General features: G+C 41.3%; 1 protein-coding gene and 1 long non-coding RNA gene across 2 annotated transcripts in view; one reads left to right on the top strand and one right to left on the bottom strand.

Annotated features, from left to right (window-relative positions):
• TMEM132D (transmembrane protein 132D) overlaps nucleotides 1-18,757 on the bottom strand; it is a 1,611,777-nt gene that overhangs the window by 696,945 nt on the left and 896,075 nt on the right. The window lies entirely within an intron of this gene.
• Nucleotides 6,347-18,757, top strand: part of LOC141060722 (uncharacterized) — a 28,493-nt gene continuing 16,082 nt past the window's right edge. Inside the window, exons 1-2 of the long non-coding RNA XR_012222754.1 lie at nucleotides 6,347-6,485; nucleotides 8,695-8,865. This is a non-coding gene — a long non-coding RNA (uncharacterized lncRNA). The remainder of the gene's footprint in view (nucleotides 6,486-8,694; nucleotides 8,866-18,757) is intronic.

Raw genomic sequence — 18,757 nt, 5'->3', positions numbered from 1 at the left:
TTATGAAGACCATCTGGAGCACCTGGCTGAGGTGTTTGAATCCTTGTCCAACTTTGGCCTGAAGATGAAGCCTTCCAAATTTCACCTCCTGAAGCCCAAGGTACAGTACCTCGGTCATGTAGTGAGTGCAGAAGGTGTGGCACCAGATCCGGACAAAGTCACAGTCATCCGGGAATGGCTGAAGCCCAGCAACCTCCATGAAGTACACCAATTCCTCGGGTTGGTAGGCTACTACCGAAGGTTCATCAAAGGCTTCGCTGAAATAGCCACTCCTATGCAAAATCTTCTGGTGGGGTAGTCCAAGAAAGCCAAACAGAAGAGTTCCACATTTGAATGGACTGAGGAGTTGGAGAGATCCTTCACTCGACTGAAGATGGCTCTCACAGGGGATGAAGTTCAGGCCTACCCAGTTTATGGCAAACCATTTGTGTTGTATACTGATGCCAGCAACGTGAGACTTGGAGCAGTACTGTTGCAGGTACAGAATGGCAAAGAAAGAGTGATCTCCTACGCCAGCAGGAAGCTTCATCCCACTGAAAGGAACCCTGACAACTACAGTTCCTTCAAGCTGGAGTTCCTCGCCATAGTCTGGGCTGTGACTAAAAGATTCAAGCATTACCTAGCTTCAGCCAAGTTTACCATCTTCACGGTCAACAACCCATTGACTCACTTGGACACCGCAAAACTAGGTGCACTGGAGCAGCGATGGATGGCTCGGCTGTCTAACTGTCATGATCACGTGTGTCAGGACGCAGATGTTTCCGCAAGGTGGACCCATAACACACGTGACCCTGGATACACCGCCTCCAGTGGGGCGAATTTAAATAATAGAACGTGCAGGTGGATACGCCGCCTCCACCTGGCGAATTTAGGTATTACACGTTATAAATATATTTCTGGAAACACCGCCTCCAGTAAGGCGCATTTAAATAATAAGGGGGGAACCTGGGAAACTTTAACAATGTTGGGCCCTGCGATGGGGAATGGGGAAATGGAGACCTCCTGCACTCCCCTGAGCCAGTGTCCCTACACTCCTCACATTCCCTAAACAGGCTCCGCACCTGTCGCCGCACGCGTACCTTAACGCCCTTGCTCGCCCTGAGCCTAAACCCTCACTAGGGAATAGGTCGGTGCGGAGACTAATCCCACCACTGCACTAACAACACACATGAGGAAAGAGACAATACAGGGGAAACACCACTTATCTTTGCTCTGTTGCGTGCGCTCCTAGCAACAGAGCCCACCACCTGCGTGCATCTTCTCCTCCACCCTGATCCATCACCATAACTGGATCAGTCACCATCGTGCAGCCTGGGAGCAGAGTCCATCACCACTTGCAGCAGTCCAGTACACAGAGTCCCAAGATGAGTCCAGCCTCTGCCAAGAATCCAAGCATGCTCGAGTCCAGTTCTCAGCAACCAAGTAGAGCATGCTGAGTGCAACTCTCTTCCAAGTCGCCACTCCTCCAAGCCATGCCCGCACTTCCCGCCGACACCACAAACTGCGACTCCACCAAGCCATGCCAGTCCTTCCTGCAGACACCATTAGCTGGCACTCATCCTCTCTGGCTGACTGCGCAGGACTCCTATCCCGCTCCATCCTTCCACCAGGCTCTCCAACAACTCAGAAGGAAATATCACCAGCGGTGAGTGAACCCCCTAAGCACACCTTTATAGGGAGTCACACCTGATCCCTAATTAAGTGAACATTAACCTAAACCTATGGTGCGATACCGCTAACCACCACCGGGGACAGTCAAAACACCTTTGAACTCAACCAAAGTAAAAAAAGTTCACTTTGTGCTTTTAATACCGCCAGATCCAACACTGGATCATGACACTAACTATGAGTTAACCATCAAGTACTGGGCAGGGCACAAGAATGCCAATGCTGATGCGCTGTCCAGGATGCCTTACCTGCCAGATGCAGGAGAAGACCCTGAGGCTCTTGAAGAAATAGAGTTACCCCCCTTCCACCGGCCAACTGCAGCCCAACGTGCTCAAGGAGTGAGAAACAGATGGTCTGGCTTGAAAGAGATCACCCTAAATCCATTGCCCCATCACGATTGGGCAGAAACGCAGGATAGTGACCCCGCAGTCTGCCTAGTGAAGGAGTCGAATGCTCCTGAAGAAACCCAGCAGTTGCGGAAGGAAAGAGGTCGGCTGTTCATTTATGAAGGAAAGCTGTGTCGGAGGAGTATCAATGCCTGCACTCATGAGTTGGTCTGGCAGGTGGTAGTCCCAAAGAAAGAGGCATCAATGGTCCTGGAAGCATACCACAATGGAGCTGGCCACTTCGGATGGAAGAAGTTGGAAGCATTGCTCCGGGAGAGGTTCTACTGGGCTGGTATGAGGAAAGCCATTGAAAAGTGGTGCCGGGAGTGTGGACAATGTAACCTGTGCAGAAAGGATCAAAACAGCCAGAGAGCTCCTCTGCAGCCAATAGTGACCAAGCAACCACTCGAGTTGGTTGCCCTGGACCATGTGAAGTTGGTCCCAAGCTGATCGGGCTACATCTATGCTCTTACCATCGTGGACCACTACTCAAGATTCCTGGTAGTTGTGCCTGTCAAAGATCAAACAGCCAGGACAGCAGCCAGAGCCTTTCAACAGCACTTCTGTAGACCACATGGATATCCTGAGCGAGTGCTTACAGTCAAGGTCCCGCTTTTGAGGCAGAAGTGTTCCAGGAATTCTGTAACTTGTATGGCATGTGTGAGAAAATGAACCAGGTGGTGATCGACCTGCTGAAGACCTTGCCTTTGGAGGAGAGGAATCTGTGGGCACACAAGTTGCCAGATCTGGTAGACCTCTACAACCACATTCCTGTGAATTCCACCAACTGCACTCCAGCCTACCTAATGAGAGCGAGGCCTGGTAAACTGCCTATTGATTTGGACATGGGTGTCCTGACACCTGAAGTAACATCACCAGATGCTGACTGAAATACAGAGAGGCAGCAACAGTACAGAAGAGTACAAGAATGTGTGGAAAAGAGTCTAGCTCAGGCAAGACAAAAACAAGAGAGGAACTATAATCAGCATACCTCTGCAGTTCCCTTGTCACCAGGAGAACAAGTCCTCAAGAGGAAAAGAAGACTGCATAAATTGGATGATCAATGGGAAGCTGAACCGTACACCATCCTACCCTCAAATTTTGACAATAACAAGGCATGCCTTATTAGTAAAGATGGAGGAGAAACCTCAGCAGCAGTATCAAGGGATCATTTGAAATTATGCCCTGACCAGTTAAGAGAAGGAATGGAAGAATAAGATAACGTCCAACCCATAGAAGAAGAAAAGATCAGCACCATACTTGGAGAATTCCCTGCAAATTGGACAAAAGTAAATGATGCTATAGTGGTGCCAGTGTTGACATTTCCCCAACTGGTAGTACAAGAAGAAATGACTCCTGAGAACTCTCGCCCTGCCAATGGTGAATCTGTTATACCCATGGTGAGACTAAGAGTCAGTAGGAGAATACAACCTAGTTTAACTGCACCAGTAGTTTGCACTAGACAACCCGTAAGATCCCCAGACACACCAGTGTTACGCAGGTCTACCCGTACTACACAAGGTATACCACCCATCAGATATCGTATATAGCTAAGTTTATGTGAATGTTGAAATTCTGTATATATGTAACTGTTCTCAAGTTTTGTGCCTACAGATAACCTGTAAGAAGCCTTTTTGAAGTTCTTGTTTCATGTTTTGAAGGACATTGTACCACAGGACTTGTGTGGTCACCAATTTGTATATAGTTCACAATTTGCCCAGGAATGGACCATGGACATTGATGCTTGGACTTATCATCATAGGACTATTTTTGGAGCTTGTGGTTTTTGTACATTTTTCATTTTTCAAAATCTTGTAACATTCATACTGTTTACGTGTTTATATGTTATTCATGTTTTCTTTTATCAGCCCAGGAGTGCTGACTTGCACTAGGGGGAATGTGGCACCCCCTGGAGTATGGTCACCACAGTGGCATTGTCTTCCTCCAAGGAGGGTGATGTCATGCTTGGAAGCAAGGAAGGGTCTCTCTGACAGTTAATCATTTTACATGCAACACAGTTCCCACTCCAGGCCAGCAGAGGAAGCTGTGAACCAGGATTGGGGGAGGAGCACACTCTGAGGGCAAGGAGGGGAAATAGTTAGTTAGTGTGAGGAGCTCAACGTGTGCAGTCGTGTGGAGAGAAGCTGGAGGTTGAGTTGAGGAAAGAGAGCTCCCTCCCGGTGATAGCGCATGATCTGGAGCTTGGTCTCCACGATTGTATGGATACTGAAGGTCCTGCAACAGAAACCAGAGGAATAGGAAGCTGTAAATGCTCTGTTCCCAACTAAGACTCTGAGGCACAACAGCGACGGGTGAGTCAAGAGAGATAGAGGGCTACAGCTGTCTGCCATACGAGGTAGTTCTAAGAGACAATAAGAAGGAGGAACTTCAGTGTAACACTGTACTGCATGTACCTTAAGCCAGCGCTAGGAAGGAGACTACACAACCCATCTGAGATCCCTGAGTTGCTTCCAGGCTAGCCTGCTCCTGTGCCATCTGTAATCAGGACCCTGGACTGCATTTGCCAAGTAAAGGTAAAGAAACTGCACCCTGTTGTTTGTGTCCTTGCCTCCTTCCTGGAACATCCTCAGCACTTCTACATCTCTGTGCCAAACACTGCACCCTCTTCCGAAACATTCCACTACACTGCCCTGGGACCAACAGCCCTACCTGTGGAGGGCTTCACCATCATTGCTGCACTACACCATCTGTCCCAGAGGATCTGTCTGCAGCGTCGGCTGAACACCTTCCTTGCCGAACACCACAGGTGGCGTCACGAATCACTTATAAACTTTATTCCTAACTCAACACCTTTTACATGGGCGCCCAGGGCCACGGACCGGGTCACCGCTGCTGTGACAATCCCCTCTGAGAGACCGGCCCGGTACCGAGTACCCCACGCGACCCATACACATCTAAACAAAAGTGGTTTAACCCCTTAATGTCCAATGACAGACACAGTCCGTCATCAGACATGTCCCCTGCTTTGATGCGGGCTCCGGCGCTGAGCCCGCATCAAAGCCAGGACATGTCAGCTGTTATGAACAGCTGACATGTGCCCGCAATAAGCGTGAGCGGAATCGCCATCTGCTCACACCTATTAACTAGTTAAATCCCGCTGTCAAAGCTGACAGCAGACATTTAAATAGCCAGGCCGGAAATGACCTCATCGCCGACCCCCATCACATCATCGGGGGTCGGCGTTATGTTGCCTGGACAACCAGAGGTCTCTATGAAACCTCTATGGTTGTTCCAGGCATATGGCTTTCAGCGCCACCCGGTGGTCGGCGTTGAAAGCACAGCAGTAAATCTGCTACATATGGGCGATCTGCTCATCACCCCTATGTAGTAGAGCCGATCGGGTTGCACATGCTTCTAGCCTCCTATGGAGGCTATTGAAGCATGCCAAAAGTAAAAAAAATGTTAAAAAATAAAAAAATTAAAAGAACCTGAAAGTTCAAATCACCCCCCTTTCGCCCCAATCAAAATAAAACAGTAAAAAAAAAATTTCACATACACATATTAGGTGTCGCCGCGTTCAGAATTGCCCGATCTATCAATAAAAAAAGTATTAACCCGATCACTAAACGGCGTAGCGAGAAAAAAATTCAAAAGGCCAGAATTACGTTTTTTTGGCCACCAAGACATTGCATTAAAATGCAATAACGGAAGATCAAAAGAACATATCTGCACAAAAGTGGTATCACTAAAAACGTCAGCCCGACATGGAAAAAATAAGCCCTCACCCGACCCCAGATCAAGAAAAATGGAGGCGCTATGGGTCTCAGAAAATTGAGCAAATTTTTTTTTTTTTTTTAGCAAATTTTGGAATTTTTTTTCACTACTTTGATAAAAGAGGACATAGACATGTTTGGTGTCTATGAACTCGTAATGACCTGGAGAATCATAATGGCAGGTCAGATTTAGCATCTAGTGAACCTAACAAAAAAGGCAAGCAAAAAACAAGTGTGGGATTGCACTTTTTTTGCAATTTCACAGCACTTGTAATTTTTTTCCCGTTTTCAAGTACATGACATGGTCAAACCAATGGTGTCAATTAAAAGTACAACTCGTCTCACAAAAAATAAGCCCTCACATGGCCATATAGACGGAAAAATAAAAAAGTTATGGCTCTGGAAAGAAGGGGAGGGAAAAATGAAAATGCAAAACCAAAAATACCCCTGGTCGTTAAGAGGTTAAAGCTAGGCTCCCTGCTAACCATGAACCTGGTCAGCTTCAAGCTTCAAATAGCAGCAGGGTGCAAACTTTCTTTTTAATTTCTCATTATTTATATCAAGAAGCTTCACATGAACAAAGGAAATAAAAAATCACTTCAATGGAGCTCAGCATAGAGGGAACCTGACAGCTGATACGTGCTGCACAAATCTACAAGCAACAAGTACCAGACACTGGTTAGATGATTTCTGCTAGGTATGTATCCACTGGTCAGCTCTGTTTAACAGATTTCTGAGCTGCATTGAGGTGATTCCAGTTTTGTTTATATGATGGATCTTGGTATAAATAATGAGCAATTGAAATAGAAACTTTGTCTCCTGGTAATTACTATTTGAAACTTGGATGTAGCAGAATAAAAATAGAGATTAAAATTGAGACCAGTTTTGTGGTTTTGCCCAGTGTTTCATCTCTATGTACTCTTGTTATGAAGATAATTTGAATTTCTTTAGAATCTGCAGTTAATCATTTGCAGGTTGTGCAATTCATTTATTTTAACATTGGGCTAAGTAAGGCTGGTTTCACACTAGCGTTTTTTAGCGCAGCGCATCGTGCGCGTACATGCGCATACGTCCTGATCCCCTATCTTTAACATGGGGGGTGCATGGTCTAGCATTTGCACGCATTCGTATGCGTTTTCGCGCTCATGCGTTTTTTTGTGGTGCGCGCCCAGGCGCCCCGGACGCAACCTGTTGCATTTTTGGTCCGTCCGACCTGTCTCAAAAAAACACATGCGCACGGAATGCGACAAAAAAAATCACATTACATGCGCATGTCAGCGTTTAAAAGCACACACGTTTTAAGAGTCAATATGGTTACAAGCTGGTTAAAGTGCATGTGCTTTTTTTTATTTGAAAAAGTTGCTAGACAGGTCTGGTAACTTGCTTCTCCATCAAATGCCATGGAGAGCTGTGTACTGTAGTCTGAGGATGGCTGCATTAACAAGCTTCAGAAAGGAAGAGACAGATTCTCAACATGTAATACCAAAATTTTAGTATCACAAAAAAGTGGACAATTCCTTTAAGAAAACTAAATTATATAATGTATTTTTAGTTATTTAAAACATTTACAAAACCAAATAACTTTTTTCCTTAGTATTAGAAACACACATAATGTGTATAATTGTGTTTGTCACATTTAGAAATGGGATGCATAACAATCTTTGTTTTTAGGATTAAACTATATGCAATCAGCATTCCCAGTTTTAAACTGGGGCACGCTCCTGTTTGAAAATCTCATTATGATTTATCACACTTCAAACATAAGAGGCTTGTTTCTTGTTTAAGTCTTTTGTTCCTTAGAGTCTGTATCCCACAAGACACCTCACGAGTGCTGTGATTAGGCCAACAGGACATCCAAAATTTAAAATGTCCTGATTTGAACACAACAAAGAAAACATTGTAATAAAAAGGCAATATTAATAAGAATATAATCACCAGAGAAAGACAAACACATGATTCCAAGTTCATAAGCTCTGAAATATGCTAAATAAAATATGCTTATAATAACCTGTAAAAATATAATTTAAAAATATCATAAAGTTATAGTTTCATAGCCTATTAGATGCACAAAATGGAGGGCTATCTTAAGAGTATAGATCAAAAAAATCTCAATTTTATTAATGAAAAAAAGAACACAGCAAGAAATGCACAATGTAAAAAGAGGTGAATGATATAGCAAGAGCTATAGAACTTCTATGCTGCTATGTATGGGTAACTAAGTAAATGGGTTATTAGGCAATATTATTAGTCTCATTCAGTTGCTCTTTCCAGATTGATGCTGCTATATTGTATACTACTTTATTACTAAGCTGTTAACCCCTTGACCACCTTGGGTTTTTCCATTTTTGTGTTTCTATTTTTGCTTCCCTTCTTCCCAGAGCGATACTTTTTTTATTTTTCCATCAATATGGCCATGTGAGGGCTTGTTTTTTGGAAGACAAGTTGTACCTTTGAACGACACCATTGGTTTTGTCATATAGTGTACTGGAAAACGGGAAAAAAAATTCAAAGTGAGGTGAAATTGAAAAAAAAAAAAAAGTGCAATTATACATTTTTTTACCGTGTTCACTAAAACTGACCTGCCACTAAGATTCTGCAAGTCATTTCGAGTTCGTAGATACTAAACATGTGTAGGTTATTTTTTATTTAAGTGGTGAAAGAAAAATCCGAATTTGTAAAAAAAAATAAAAGGTGCCATTTTCCAAGACCTGTAGGGTCTCCATATTTTTTGATCTGGGGCTGGATGAGGGCTTAGTTTTTGCATGTTGAACTGACGTTTTTATTGGTACCCTTTTGGTGTAGATAGGATCTTTTTATCGCCAGTTATTGCATTTTATTGCAACGTTGCGGCGACCAAGAAAACGTGATTCTGGAGATTTGATTTCTTTTTCTCATTACATGCTCAGATCGAGATGTCGGCAACAAAATGCTGGCGGAACCTCCCCGCACCACAGAGCACCGCATCCATTTTCACCCGCAGCGACGCACATCGGAGCACCACCTCATCCCAGCCTGCAGCAACACACCACTCTTTCCTCCTCCAGCAGTGACCCTGGGACCCTGCTCCACCACGGACGGTAAAGTATACCTGCATTATAAGACGCACCCCCATTTTCCCCCCAAATTTGGAGGAAAAAACTACGTCTTATAATCTGAAATTACAGTATACAGTATTTATTCTATTTGCCTACAGCTCTGCCTCGCCTGGCATTAAAAAAGTGTTTGCTATATAGACCCAACCCACCGTGTATTCTGGTTTAAGTAACTGCAAGTAAAAGGTAACAGGACAATAATACACAACATAAAGCATAGCTCAATGTAGGAAGGTAAAACTGAAGTCAAAAAGTATGTGAACACCTAAAGAAGAATATCTGAGTAATGTTTTTTTAAAGATTAATAAAAGTAAATACAAAATTTTTGATACCTGATTGGTCTCTAGAATATTTTACCTTAAATATAAGCTGTGGTGCGAGCTTGTAAGCATAGTTGCATTATTACAAATGTATATAATTGACTTGTATTCAGTTGAAAAGGACATTTGGGAGGGTCATTGTGACTTGCTGTCAGTTAACTAGTTTCCGTCATTAACGAATGAAAGTGCACTCAACATTGCCACCTGTCTGGCAGACAGGATTTTCTTCACGCTTGTCCTCCTAAATGTATTCTTCATGTATCTGACAGGAAAGACAAATTGCTAGTCTATGGAATCCCAAAGACAGTTTTACTACTGTTTTTTTTATCAGTAACAAATATTATTTTCATACTATAAGGAATTCAGAATCTGACTGGCCTTCAGTGTGTACTGTCAAAATTCCAAAATGTGAAAACGCTATCACATAACATTACAGAACCAAAAATGTTTGATCTCTGTCATTGCCAACAACGGATATATAGCAAAATATTGAGATGAACTTTTGTTAATGACCAAGAACTTAATTTCCACCATAATTTGCAAAATAAATCTTGCCAAATCAGACAAAGTCATTTTCTGGATTTGTTTTTTCATTTTGACTCTCAAAGTTGTGGTCTACCTATGCTGTCAATTACAGGTCTCGCTCATCTTTTTAAGTGGGAGAACTTGCACAATTGCTGGCTGACTAAATACTTTTTTTCCCCACTGTAGCTAAGGAAACAGAGGCTGGGGAAGTACTTTTTCACACCCTAAAGGGTAAGAAAATGATTGGCAATAATATATTGAACAGCCATGTTGTGGCTAGCATCATGGACAATCTCTAGTCGACTAACTTTACTAAAGAGCTGAGGCTCCCCCCAGAATAGTGGTATAAAGTGACCTCAGTGCCATTAGTAAGTATGGACAGAGTCCTGGTAGACTAATTAGAACAATTGCAGCAGACTGAGTAAATAAATGGTATTATATGGTAGTGAAGAGTCTATAAATTTAACTAAGATAGAAGCTAGAATAGCTGTCAGTGTATGAAGAGTTACAGCGAAGAGCAAAAGGGTAACAATGTTTACAAAATTTTACTTTCAGGCTCCATATCTTACCATCCAATACTGCTTTGATCGTGAGAATACCATCATTTTATAGACAATCATGTTGACTATCTCATACATTAATTTTACTTGCAACTATTCAGCATATGATTAGTTATGCAGATTCTTGACATGTCACTGCATTGTTACTGTTTTTCTCCTGGTGGTGGAAAGATATTTTTCTTCCTGAATATTTCAAAATACAACCTGTTGTCCCAATCCCTGATAAATCAGTGTATTCCTAGATTGATTCCAAAGTGAAAGGTCATTGGTTTGAATCAAGGAGAAGTTATGAAGCGGTCTCTTGGCCAAGAAAATTTCCAAATTGCATCATGTGAGTGCCATGACAATTGGATGAATATGAAATGAAGTCTATCCATCCATTCAGAAATCAAAAGGTGGAGATCTAGGCAAAATATTGGAGTCAACAAGTCAGGTCATCCCAAGGTCTATCAGTTCTGGGTCGACAAAAATGGAATTAGAGGTGGCTCGTATGCTTCATAATAATGAGATCACAGACATCGATGCAATCACTGTGCAATGCACATTACACAAGTGGTGGTGATGGTGGTCCGAAAAAAGGTGAAGAAGCCTCAACTTCAAGAAGCATTGGTTTACGTTTGCAAACAAGCATTAAAAGTGGACATTTAAAGTTTTGAAATGGATGATAGATTTGGAGTGATGACACGGAAGTCAATAGACTCTGATAGGTCAAATGGGTCTGAAAGAAACAAGGAAAAAAGGGTCTAATGGATTGAGAAATTGAAGGAAATGTCAAGTTTGGTGGAGGAAACCTGATTATATGGGGCTGCTTCACAGCCAAAAGCATTTGATACTTGACCAGGCTCGATGGTGGTCTCCATGCTGAGCTATACTGTATGTGAGTATCCTACAAGATGAGTTAAAGCGTACACTCAAGTACTATGGGTATGAAATGAGCAGCATAGTGTTCCAACAGGACAACAATGTCGAGATCTGTGATGGAATAGTTCAATGACAATGAAGTAGAGGTGCTACAATGGCCCCCACAATCACCAGACCTCAACCTAATCAAACACTTGGGGGTAGGATTGAAGAAAAAGCTGTATACATACCCAAGTGAGTTAACCAGTATTCACCAAGTTTGGGAATGTGTAGAAGAGACCTGAGATCAAATTTCGGTTTTCACATGATCAAGAGCATGCCCAGAAGGATCAGGCAGTGTTGAAAGCCAAAGGTGGATTTACAAAATACTACAAAATAATAAAAAATAAAATTTAGATGTTTAAGAGCAAAACAGTATCAATGCAGTGACATGACAAGAATCTGCATAACTAATCATATGCTAAATAGTTGCAAGTCAAATTTAAGTATGAAATATCCAAGATTATTGTCTTTAAAATGATGGCAGTCTCAAGTTCAAAGAAGAAGTTGATAATGAGATATGGAGAATGAAAATCAAAGTTCAAAACGTTGTTACCCTTTTACTCCACTATAATTGAGTAGGCTAAAAACAGTGATGTGATTAATGACATTAGCGAAAAGGACCATGGTGATATATGGATCTTAATGTAGTGTGGGAAATGTTCATTAATGTTGTCATATTGTGTCATTGTATGCTTTGTTCTAAAATACACGTCTCTCTCTGCAGTATGAAGTTATCATGTATATGACCTTTGCCACAATGTGTAGCTTTGTTTGTCTAAACAGTATATAAAAAAAACCCCTGATACTGTTGTTCAGAGCCACAGCTGTTGTGAGTTCATTTTCCCCTTCATTACTGAGGCCCGAGGAACTCCCTCTTCTGGTAAAGAAAGGTAGTGAGCCTGATTGTCAAACACCTGAGGCTGATGATTGTGACTGGCTGAGTGGAGTTACGGACTGGATATAATGCTGCCGACGCCCTTCTGCCCTGCGGGTGATTTCTCTGTGGGATCCTTGGAGACCAGTCTGAATTCCTGCTCCTCCAAAGCTAAGTTTGCTGCTCGGCCTTTTGCTTTTGTGCTTTGACTTTGTTTTTGCTTTGTTTTTCTGGATTTCTGCCATTCCCTGCTGGGGTGTGCTGAATTCATTTAGCTCTGTCTTCTGAAAATACCTGAGTGCTGATTCAGTTTTTGAAGCCTAGCTGCTTCAGGGCCTTTTTCATATCAGCTGGTTGGCTTATGTCTTTGATAGGGTTTTGGCAGATTGCAGACAGCAGCCTTCCTGTCCTTTCCTATCTAGGTAGTTTTGGGGCCCCGTCTTTGCTCAGTCTATCTTTCTGTCTGTGTTAGTATTTTCATCTTGCTTCACCGTCATTATATGTTGGGGGCTGCCTATTGCTTTGGGGTCTGCTCTGGGGCAGTTTAGATTTCCCCTTTCTTTCTTTAGGCCTATGTATTTCTCCGGCTGTGATCGAGGGGTCTAGGGCATCGTAGGAACCCCCCACGGCTACTGCTAGTTGTGTTGATAGGTTCAGGGGTCTGCAATCTGATAGTTGCCAACCTCTCTGGTTTTCTGGACTTAGCTTGTATTTCTGCTTTTGCCTCCTACGGTGACTCATTCATAACACACAGCATCAATAGTATCATCAGGCCAGTCCACCTCCAGGTCAGAACACCTCCAGACATCCCAGCGTTTCTTTGCCTATCTGGTCACCTGTGCATGCCTGGGTGCTCTGCCTGTCTGCCTTCTGTGAACTGTTCTGAATAAACTTCAGCCTTTGCCTCAGAGAAGAATTGTCCACAGTGTCTTCTAAGCTCTTCCAGCTCTCAGTAAGGACTTTCTTACACAAAGCACTTCAGCATCGTTTATATATTTATTCAAATTGCAATTTTAGAGTAATAGAGGAATGGACTGGCTAGCTAATAGCAAGGAAAAACTCCTTGTCTTTGTAAAAGTTACATGTACATATAAAAAGTTTGGGAGTGAAATTAAGCTGAAAGTTGTTTTTTTAATAAGTTCACAATCTAGACAAGATACTAAGATAAATTAAAATATCAAACCAGAATCCAAAATCAATTAATACCCCAAACCAGACCCCCAAATTATGTCAAATGCCAAACTGATTCCTAAAAATTATTTCAACTTCTGACTTTAAACAAAGTAAGACTCTTCCTTTAAGATTATATGTTTATCTCTAAAAGCAAAAGAACTCTAAGGAGTATTTCCTTGTTGGACATGCATAGTACATATTCAGGCTGTGCAATATGTGCAGGATATGCCACAAAATCATGAACACAGCAGAAATGAATAGATAGTGACCCACATGCGAGGCCACCTTTCCTTCATGTACAGTACATGAACACTTAGGATAATGGTTGGCTGCATCAGTCACATGAATCATGTGTTTGACGTTGTCACTACAGGATCAGAAATAACTTTCTTAAAATACTAGTAAATGATTTTACCTACTTCCATACCATCCATAGACCATAAACATCAAGGCGTTTGCATTTTAATTTGCAGTGATGTTCAAAAAAAGTCACTATAACGTAAGCAGCAACACAAGGCAGAGATGGCTTATTATTATCCTGATCACTGAACAAGCGTTCTGTATACAGTACAGGAAGCACTCACACTCCTTCCTCCTCAGTACCAGTGATCATGTGATCACTAACTGCAAGGAGAGAACAGGCACTTCCTAACAAATCCAAAGCACCTCTAATGTGTAGTCAGGAGGTCAAATATGTCTTGTAACTGAGTCTTATTTTCCAGCCGTAGTTAGAAGCAAAATCACCAACACAAACAATATAAATAATTTATTTAGATGTTGATATGCCCAAAAGGTATTTTATGACTTTATAAGGGATATAATGTGTGAAATAAATAAAAAAAACAAGAAAAAGAAATAAAATAAATACACTGCTAATCCAAATTGCTGTTTCTAGCCCTGTCCATGCCAAAATAAAACATATGTTCACTACATAACAATAATTTCTATAGAAAGGAAATCAAAATTTTAAAATATTTTTAGTGGTTTCTTGTGGTCGTAAAAAATTTTAATAATAGACATTTTTTCCCTCTCTTCTTTGCAATTCCCTCACCACATAAAATAAGGAATATAACAATTAACAATAACAAAAAAGTGAGGCCCTATGTGTCATAAACAAAATAAGCCAAAAATCATTTGGATATGCAAATGTGAACAGTTTTTTAATGTAGAGCTGTTAAAGGCACATCTACTAATAAAATTCAAAAATTTGCTTAGTCATTTTTCCTCATTCATGACCTAGTCCTGAACTGGCTAAATAAAACTCTAGGATCAAACTTGCTCAGTGCGCAGGTGCTGGGAGAGGTCCGGTGCCTGTGCACTGCAGTATTCTGCCCTGCCCTCAATAGGGCAGAGCAGTGCGCCTGCGCCAGAGCAATGACAGGAAGGGAAGAAGAGGACGGCATCATATGAAGCTGGGAGGCGCCGGACCGCAACACCCATCAGACCAAGACCGGACCGCCCCCCAGTGAGTATAATATAAGTCATTTTTCTTATCTAACAGGTTAGATCTGAGCCTTATCTACAGCATTGCAGAATGCTGTAGATAAGCCCCTGATGTCGATGCCAGCAACTCATAGTCCAAGAAAAGGGTGACAGATTCCCTTTAATTTACAATAGTAACTACAGTTTATAAGACAATTAGACATTTACAAATACATTGTCTGTACAGATAAAGACTGGATCTTCAGAATTATTTTGTAAGATACCTCGAAATTCATCCCTGGCTCCAAATGTAGCAATTAGAATAAATTCTTGGGTCACTTACAATTGATACATCTTAAGTAATGTAGTAAACATGAAAAGTACCATTCTCAAGGAAGACATTAATGCATATTGTCATCTACGTTGGTGTGGAAACCTACTTTCTGCCAGCAGTTGCCCAAGCCACCTTGTTATATTCTCAGTCCTGAATATTCAAGATCATTAGACAGATCTCAATAATGACCTCAGTAATTATAAATTTATACAAAGTGGCTATGAATTACTTTTAAAAATGTTTTTGGCATCTGCACTTTGGCATTGATGTGAACTCACTTTGTTTACTGCATTGATATGTGAAGTGGCGTCGTCAGAACTGTGGGCAAAGATCATCATATTCAGTGACATCACAATACTGAACATATGGCGACACTGTAGGTAATTAGAGCTCTGGACTCAACGGCAAGAAATATCACATCCTCGGGGCGAAAGAGAAAAGATTTTTCGCAAATATTTCAGTGTAACATCTGCATTCAGAAACATTGCTCCATATGCCAGAAAATGAAGAGAAACGCCATAGATTCATAGTTCTACAAGATCAGAATAGTGTGTTCTTATTATCATTTTGCAGTGAAGCTTGTCTTTATATGCGGGTGTCGTAGTGGTCACTGATCTGTAGGCAAAATGTTGTGAGAAAATATAATATCCATGGTCGATATTGATTAAAACCACCTTGGGGGCAAACTATTCATTAATAAACATTGAAAAGTAAGAAACTACTGCTGAGGGTTCCTGTCGCGAGTTCAGCCTCTGGACATTTAAAGCATAAGCGTCATTGTCATAAACAGATCTGTTGACGATAAAACAATTTCAAAATCAATGCCCTTATGGAAGGCTTGGTAAAGTCTAATGTGAGCTAATTGCCGCAGCCATAGACTGTTATAAATGTGATGCCTATGGCAGCGAATAATGGTGTGAGCACAAAGACAAATCACAAACTGAACATTTTGTTTCCACATGGCTGAACGAGCAGCCCACTCCGAACTCTCCCTGACGGTTGATAAGGCATTTTGCAATAACAGCCTACGATCGGATCTATTCTTTGGAGATCTAACCATGAAAAAAAAAAATCGAAGTCGCTTCATGTTATGAGCCAGGTCTATTCTGATGGAAGCCAGGGATATAAAGTCTAAATCATTTCTGTTTGTAAAACCAACAAAAGGTCACTAGGAAATGAGGGTCCAAAAGGTTAAAGCTGTTACTAGCGAGTTAACTTATTAGGTTTTGTCTGAACCTGTTGCCTGTAATCTTTGTATTAATAAATGCCATAACTGCATATAACAAGGAGCAATTAATAATAAAGTGAAAATCATCTGAATATCAATCAACTTTTTTTTATAGAATTAAGCCCTGCAGTTTAAATTATTGATTATTCAATATATTATATTACAGTTTAAAAAGACTGAATAACAGTTGAAGGTTATGAAGTCACAGTTAGATTTCTCTAGTGCATATATCCACTCTTTAGCTATAGCTATTGCAACAGTAGTAACAAAATTATAATAAGTGTTGTCACCTTCGGTATTCCAGGGCACGAGCAGCAGTCTATGATTACTATTAGTGATGAGCGAGTATAATCATTGCTCGGGTTTTCCCGAGCATGCTCGGGCGTCCTCAGAGTATTTTGGCGTGCTCGTAGATTTAGTTTTCGTCTTCTCAGCTGCATGATTTGCGACTTGTAGACAGGCTGAATACAAGTAGGAATTACCTAAAAAACAGGCATTCCTCACATGTATTCAAGCTGTCTAGCAGTCGCAAGTCATGCAGCTGAGACGATGAAAACTAAATCTTCGAGCACGCCAAAATACTCTGAGGGCACCCGAGCATGCTCGGGAAAACGAGTATACTCGCTCATCAATGATTACTATGATTTGCTTATATAGCACCATCATATTCCATAGCGTTTTGCAGACCTCATCATCGCTGTCCCCAATGGGGCTCAGAATCTAAATTCCCTATCAGTATGCCTTTGGAGAATGGGAGGAAACCCATGCAAACATGGGGAGAACATTCAAACGCTTTGCAGACGTTGTCCTCGTTGGTAGCGATGAGCGAGTATACTCGTTGCTTGGGTTTTCCCGAGCATGCTCGGGTGTCCTCTGAGTATTTTGGTATGCTCGGAGATTTAGTTTTCATCATCTCAGCTGCATGATTTGTAGACAGGCTGAATACATGTGGAAATTCCCTAAAAAACAGGCATTCCACACATGCATTCAAGCTGTCTAGCAGTCGCAAATCGTGCAGCTGAGATGATGAAAACTAAATCTCCGAGCACACCAAAATACTCAGAGGACACCCGAGCAATGAGTATACTCGCTCATCACTTACTCATTGGGATTTGAACTCAGGACCCTAGAGCCACCGTGTATATACAGACCCCTTACATTAGCAGTTCAGTTTTATTTTAATTTTTAACCATGGTATATTTGCAGATCTAGGGAAAAAATGAAATAAAAATGTGATGTACAATGACAGTAAAATTGTGCAAGACCTTTTACCGGAGAAGAACCTGCATGATCATGTGCAAGTCCTTAATCCAAAGTGTGGAACTGCAGTAGTACCCATATTAGCATGAAAAGTTTTGTGTGTCATGGCATCAATATTTAGGAGGTCTGTCATTTTTTAGATTGGTGCTTTTTTGTTGCATTTATTTTTTGAGGGGGTAGCTCTTCTGTGGTGTGTACCTATTTAGGGGCTCTGGTCTATGCTTTTTATTTAGAGGACGGGTTTGATGTATTCATTTAAAAGGTTTGTATGAATGTAGAGGTCTGTAGTATTTTGACAGTCTATAGATATTAGTATGTGAGCTGGATTTATTCCATTATTATTTTTTTTAGGTCCAGTATGACATCTTATTTTTCCTAAATAAGCTACTTCAGTCTGGGAATTTTTTTTCTGTGGTATGTCTTTATTTGAGGGTCTATATTCTATCATCTAGTCTGAGATATGAATAAATGTAGGGGGTCTGTACTTACTGTGGGATCAGAATTTACTTACTAAGGGTGGTATTCATCTTGAGCTGTGGTCTGGGTCTGTATTTTGGAGGGCATATCAGGGTTATTACACGGTTTGCTATTTTGAGGAGATTGCAATTATTTGGGGTCGGTTTATTCAAGAGTTTGTCTAGGTTTTTCTTTTTATTAACTTCAGGGTGTGATGGTCCACAGGGGTGGGCATACTATTGGTACAACCTGTGCAGCCACACAGAGTTAAGGAGGCCCCTTACATCTCCAAAGCAGGTTATATGGTGCATTATGATGAATTATTGGACTGCAAAGGGCCGTTATATTGTTCTTTCACATGGCCCCTTTTTGTATATAGCTGAAAAAAATTGTGGTTGATGGTTATTAAATCCCTTCTTTGAATCTCAGAACTGGATTTCTTTACCCAGAGTTGACTGTCTTTATAACATAATCTTCACACTCCCAGATCCTCCTGGTCTGAATGCAAACAGTGATTGCGGAATATATTGCTCATGGACCCAAGGAGCTGAGTGAACAATGGGATAACACATGCTGGACTCAGAATTGTGCCAATAAACCATTTGGTTACATTAACAACTTCCATTAACATCTCCAGTATCAATCCTCCCTCACTATAACTTTCCTTATCTGCCTAGGGCACCAAAATGTTTGGTGCTATTTATGACTGGGCCTCTGGGGTTATGCAAAGCAAAGGGATTTTTTCTCTTTGGTGTCATATACAGTAAATGTTAAAATGAATTCTAAACTGACATATTTTTACTAATATACTTAATGTGATTT

The sequence above is a fragment of the Dendrobates tinctorius genome, unplaced genomic scaffold, assembly GCF_039654945.1.
Source record: "Dendrobates tinctorius isolate UK_male_01 unplaced genomic scaffold, ASM3965494v1 ptg000243l, whole genome shotgun sequence".
Lineage (NCBI taxonomy): Eukaryota > Metazoa > Chordata > Amphibia > Anura > Dendrobatidae > Dendrobates > Dendrobates tinctorius.
The sequence above is the reverse complement of the archived record's forward strand: the minus strand, read 5'-3'. Positions and strand labels throughout refer to the sequence as shown.